The following is a 6000-nucleotide window of genomic DNA, read 5'->3' on the forward strand; positions in this document are numbered from 1 at the left end:
CGTGACAAGCGCCGAATCAGGTAATTAAATTACCCATTCAAGCAAATTAGAGCGAGACCAAGTTTAATAATTTAGTCATCGGGTAGGCATAATATGTCGGAATAAACAGCCTGGCTAATCTTTGCCGCGATCTTGAACGTGACGATGCTGATGATGTCACTGCAGTTAGCTATAATATTTGTAACCTTCTGACCAAAACGGCAAGGTATTATTTTGATGCCTTCTCTTCTCTATGTAGGTAAACTGTGTACATAAGGGGCTGTCAAACTGATTAATTTATGATTTTGTGTAATGTAGGTAGGTAATCCGAATGTTCATCTTCATCAAAAATATTATTAAAACCGGCCAAGAGCGTGTCGGACACGCCCAAAATAGGGTTCCGTAGCCATTACGAAAAAAAAAATATTTTTCCAAGGATTTCGTATTTTATACGGAATCTTCCAAGTTTTGGTATATTTTATACCTTAGGCTGCTATTTACTCATAAACTACTAATAATTCTCAAGCAAACTTATCGGTTATAAATTTCTTTGTAACTTTGATATACTTACTACCGTCCTGAATTTTTCCAAATTTTTCCACCCACCGGTTTAGATTTTAGAGGGGGAGACGCTCAATTTTAATGAAAATTTGCACTTTAAAGTTGAATATTTCGCAAACAAATCACTGAATCGAAAGATCCCACGATACCCCACACTATAGGGTTGGATGAGAAAAAAAATCACCCCCACATTACGTCTATGGGAGGAACCCTAAAAAAATATTTTTGATATTTTAATTGTACTATTTTGTCGGCATAGTTTACATAGGTACATATCCGTGCAAAATTACATCTTTCTAGCATTGACAGTCCCTGAGCAAAGCCGCGGACAGACAGACAGACAGACAGACAGACAGACAGACATGGCGAAACTATAAGGGTTCCGTTTTTGCCATTTTGGCTCCGGAACCCTAAAAACCAGTCAAGTCAAGTAGGTAAAATGGGATTGACGTATTTAATGAGTTATGGCACAATGTAATGGCTTCATCGATGATATGTTACCGGTATGTTCCTTTTCAAACCCCCTTACCTCAGTTACCCAAATAGGGCTATGTCTTCAGCTTGTAGATAATAAAAATAATAATAATAATAAATAGATGTATCCAGTCGATGTCATAAAACTACCCTCAAATTAAATTATGGACAATTTCTTCAACTGTATCTATCGTTCGATGGGGCCATTATTATCCCGAAAATATAATTGAATTGAACTGTATCTATTTATTTATTTGTATGGTCAGGTCTAGCTTGTGTATTGAGTGTCACTAAACTAGTATTACTATTCGTATTTCTTTCCAGAGGTTATTTTTTTAGATTATAAGCTGCCTTTTTCATGATTGGGGAAATTTAAAAATGGGGTTATAAAAGTAACAAGTTATTACTTTCCTTTTAGTGTTTTTATTATTATTACGCTCTGCAAACAAACATGCGAACAAAGTTTACTTTTGTACAGAAGATCATGCGTACTGATTAGAATTTTGCTACCTACCTACCTATTTAAAATGTTCTGTGAGATATTACTAGAAAAATCAAAGTTACGTTCATCCCTGGTGAACACCTTAACACTAACAAAGATGCTCACTTTAAATAAGGCTTAATATTTCGCAAACGGGGATCTGAATCAAAAAAAAGTTTTCGCAAACCAGTTACTTCATTTCTATGGCACTTCATTTACTTTGCAGCCACAAAAGTACAATTGTCAAAGACAAGTCCCAAAAATAATTATTTTAATCTTTTTCACTTGTCATGCTCCTAAAATGTTACTTTAGTCTCTGCATATCGGGACTAAAGCTCCTTATTAATCTCTAGGGATTAAAGTTTTTTTTTAATTTACTAGTGGAAACCCCTAAACAGCCAGTTACGGTGTTTGTGAATGGAGAATTGTCGCCATTTTCATTGATTGTGTATAGATAATTTTTATGACGTGGAAATAACCTCAAAATGATAACTGCGAAAAAATATTTTAAAAAAAATTCGTGAAACACGATTAATGATTTCAAAATGAAGATATTTATTTATATCAAGGATGAATTCATTTTATTATGAATAGTCCAATTAGTGTTAAATATTTTTCAAGTTTGAATCTGTTGGCTAAATGTGCAAGCAAGCATTTAAAGCGTCACTTTACAAAGAAAAAGAAAAAATCGCGGAACATTTTATTTTTGCTATTTGAATTTTAAACAGATGTCCATTACTCGTATTGAGCGTACATTGTAAAAAAGTAATATTGTAATTTTGTATAGAACGTCGTTTTTTTCCTCGCATTCAAAGTAAAAAGTAGACTGTTTAACGCGAGACTAAACAACCATAATGACACTCGAACTATAGTCGCCCTCGCTCTGCTCGGGTGGCTAAACATCTCGTGTCATTATGGCTTGTTTTAGTCCCTTGTTGAACAATCTACTATTATTTCAGTGATAGTCACATAAAAGCATAATTTTACTCGGGAAGCTTTCACATAAGTACTTGTTTTGCAACAACAACAATGCTCATATCTGATGGTGACACACGCCTGCGGCAAAGTAAATAATTACCAGTTCTGACGCAACCTCCAAGAACTCGAATTGAGTCCTCAGGCCATATCACTTTATTTTTTTACTGAGGCTAAGTAGGTACCTACCTATAGCCTTAGGCTTAGAGGTAGGTACCTACTGTCAATCTAAAAAATACAAGAAAACTTTTTCCTTCTTACTGAACTTACAGCTTACTGGGATTCAGTTCAGGAACTTTTAGTTGTAATTTGAAACTTCATATCTAGGTTTTCTATTAATATTATAATTTCTTCAGTAGTATAAAACTACCTAACCGAAACATTTCGTTTCTGTTGCTATATTGAAAGGAACAGAGACATACTACAGATAACAGATAACCCACACCACAGAAATAATAAGAGTAACAGAAATGTCAGCATGCGAGCTAAACTAAAAGCGCGAGGTGCGTATACGGCTTAAAACTCGAATCCAGTTTTCTCAACTCAGGACAGTTACTCAAAAATTGGATTGTTGCACAGATTGTGGTTTAGACGATTACATTTTACTAGCGAGCATCATAATTATCTAAAACAAATAAAACGCGTAAAAAAAACATGTGTGAAAATAGCAGCAGAAAAAGATATCAAATCCAGAAGAAAATACTCTTACAGACGATAATACTTATACTTCTCCAAAGAAAATAAGGGCCACTTGAGTTTTATCTGAATACATTTAACTGAATGAAAAGTATTTGTATTTTGATATGTTGTATAAATAAAACCAGTTCTAGACAAGGAATGCTATAAAGAATTATATTTATTAATATTATCGTTTTACTAATGAAACACGGCCCTCTCATCTGTTAATTTATTGTACCTACTGCTTTGTGGTGTTCAAGAACGAATATTTGTATTCCATTTTATTGTATCGTGACCCCTATTTCTTTTGATCAGTATACATATTTCTATTCCTCTTAATATTCGTTCTGTGGTCCACACGGTCTCGAACATTCTATCCCAATTAAACTAGAGCGGCGACTGGATAAAGGATTATTAGCCGATGAGATGAAGCAGAAGGCTATGTCTGAATCCACCGTACATGTATATTATGTGCGAGAAAAAAAAACTAGAAAAATAAAATAATCTTATTTATTACTCTCCTCTTTTTCGCACGTCCCTTGGTGAAGTTGGTGAATGCGTAGCGTAGTCGGTTATTTATGTATTGTATGATACTTTCATCAGTTACTTTTTCATAAAACAAACTGCGGTTACAAAATAATCATCGGTAATTCTCCTTTAATAACAAGTTAGTACTTTCAATGATAAGCATTGCGTTGTAGACAGTAATTAAATTATAAATTGTCATGTTTATTTCAAAAAGCAATGATTGTAGGTACACATTTATATTGTGAACGACATTATTAACTTAATTATGCAGAGATTTTTTACTTTGTTTTGCAAGAAATGATTGTGTTCCTAACCTACGTACCTACCTACATTATTATGATGGAAATTTTGGGATACATCATTATGAGGCATCATTAGGTATGCACTTTTCGAAATGAAAAAACGTGTAGGTACATATTATTGCACGTGACTGTATCATTCCGTTAACCAAAATTTGACGTTTTGTGATACGTAGCAACAACGTGATGTTAAACAGTCAAAAGCAAACATGGCAAAGTTTCATAAAACACAAAAGTAGCGTTTGTTCATTAGTTCTGTTCTGTTTGACGCCTGAATTTTACGCCTTTGCCGATCCGAAATTTCGCACAATTTGAATGAGTACCTACTACAATTTTAAGCACATTTTTATTTTGCTATAAAATATTATTTAAAAAAACCGGCCAAGAGCGTGTCGCACACGCCCAAAATAGGGTTCCGTAGCCATTACGAAAAAAATAAGTAATATTTTTCTAAGGATTTCGTATTTTATACGGAACCTTCCAAGTTTAGGTATATTTTATACATTTAGGCTTCTATTTACTCTTAAACTACTAATAATTTTCAAGCAAACTTAGCCGTTATAGTTTTCCTTGTAAGTTTGATATACTTAATACCATCCTGAATTTTTTCAAATTTTTCCACCCACCGGTTTAGATTTTAAAGGGGGGGACGCTCGATTTAAATGAAAATTTGCACCTTAAAGTTGAATATTTCGCAAAAAAATCAATGAATCGAAACCGAAATAAGCAAACCCCTAATGGTTTTAAAAGACCTATCCAACGATACCCCACACTATAGGGTTGCACTTTATGTCTATGGAAGGTACCCTAAAAAAAATATTTTTTACATTTTTTATTGTACAGTCGCCATCAGATATTTCGGAGCGGCCAAGGTAGTCAAAAATATCGGCACATGCACTTTATTATTAAGGTATTAGAGTTCATGTATCGATATTTTTGATCACCTAGCCCGCTCCGAAATATCTGATGGCGACTGTACCATTTTGTCGGCATAGTTTACATATATATCCGTGCAATATTACAGCTTTCTAGCATTGATAGTCCCTGAGCAAAGCCGCGGACGGACGGACAGACAGACAGACAGACAGACATGGCGAAACTATAAGGGTTGCGTTTTTGCCATTTTGGCTCCGGAACCCTAAAAACTGGTCATGCCCGAGTCAGACTCGCTCACCGAGATTTCCGTACAAATTAGTCAAGAGATATTTTAAAAATACTTTATAAACAGCCGCCGTTTCTATAAAGAAGCCCTGCCTGTAACAGACTAACAGCAGGCGGTGTAGCGAGATTAACGGTGTTCCGTTTGTCACCCTTTGAGCACGGAACCCTAAAAAGAACAAATTGGTTGTTGATAGCGAGGTTGTTGAGGTTGTTTTCAGATACCACTACTTTTTACCCAATTGCCCGAAGGAGGGTTATTGCCTTACACGAGTACTTGATCATTTATTACATTAACGTTTTTGCAGCGAGCGAAGCGGGTAACAAATATCAAATTCAAAATTCAAATTCAAAATTTTAAATCATTTATTCAGTAAATAGGCCGCAATGGGCACTTTTAAACGTCATTTTTTAAACTACCAGCGATTTCGGGAAGACCATCATTGCCAAGAAGAATGCGCCGCAAGAAACTTGGCAGAAAGTAATTTTTTCAACATAAAATAATCTATATAAATTGGGACGACTGGGAACGACTAGTCCGATTTCGCTAATTCTTTTTTTGTTGTGTTCGTTACAGTCAGGAGAAGGTTTTTATGGAAGAAAATACAGAAAAAAAAAAACGGGGGCGAAGCCGCGGGCAACAGCAAGTACTTAAATAAAAAATACAGTATACAATTTAATACAAAAAAAAATACAAAAAAAAACAGGGATGTATGGGGTCCCTTAGTTACAAAACTAAACACTAACTATTATCTACGTTCTGTGGAAGTGTAGACTGCTTCCACCGTCATAAATAAAAAAAAACTGAAATTTACATTTCAGGTCAAGTAACCACTAAGCTTTTGGATTCCGAAGGCAAGCTCACTT

Source organism: Choristoneura fumiferana, chromosome Z, assembly GCF_025370935.1.
Source record: "Choristoneura fumiferana chromosome Z, NRCan_CFum_1, whole genome shotgun sequence".
Taxonomy (NCBI): domain Eukaryota; kingdom Metazoa; phylum Arthropoda; class Insecta; order Lepidoptera; family Tortricidae; genus Choristoneura; species Choristoneura fumiferana.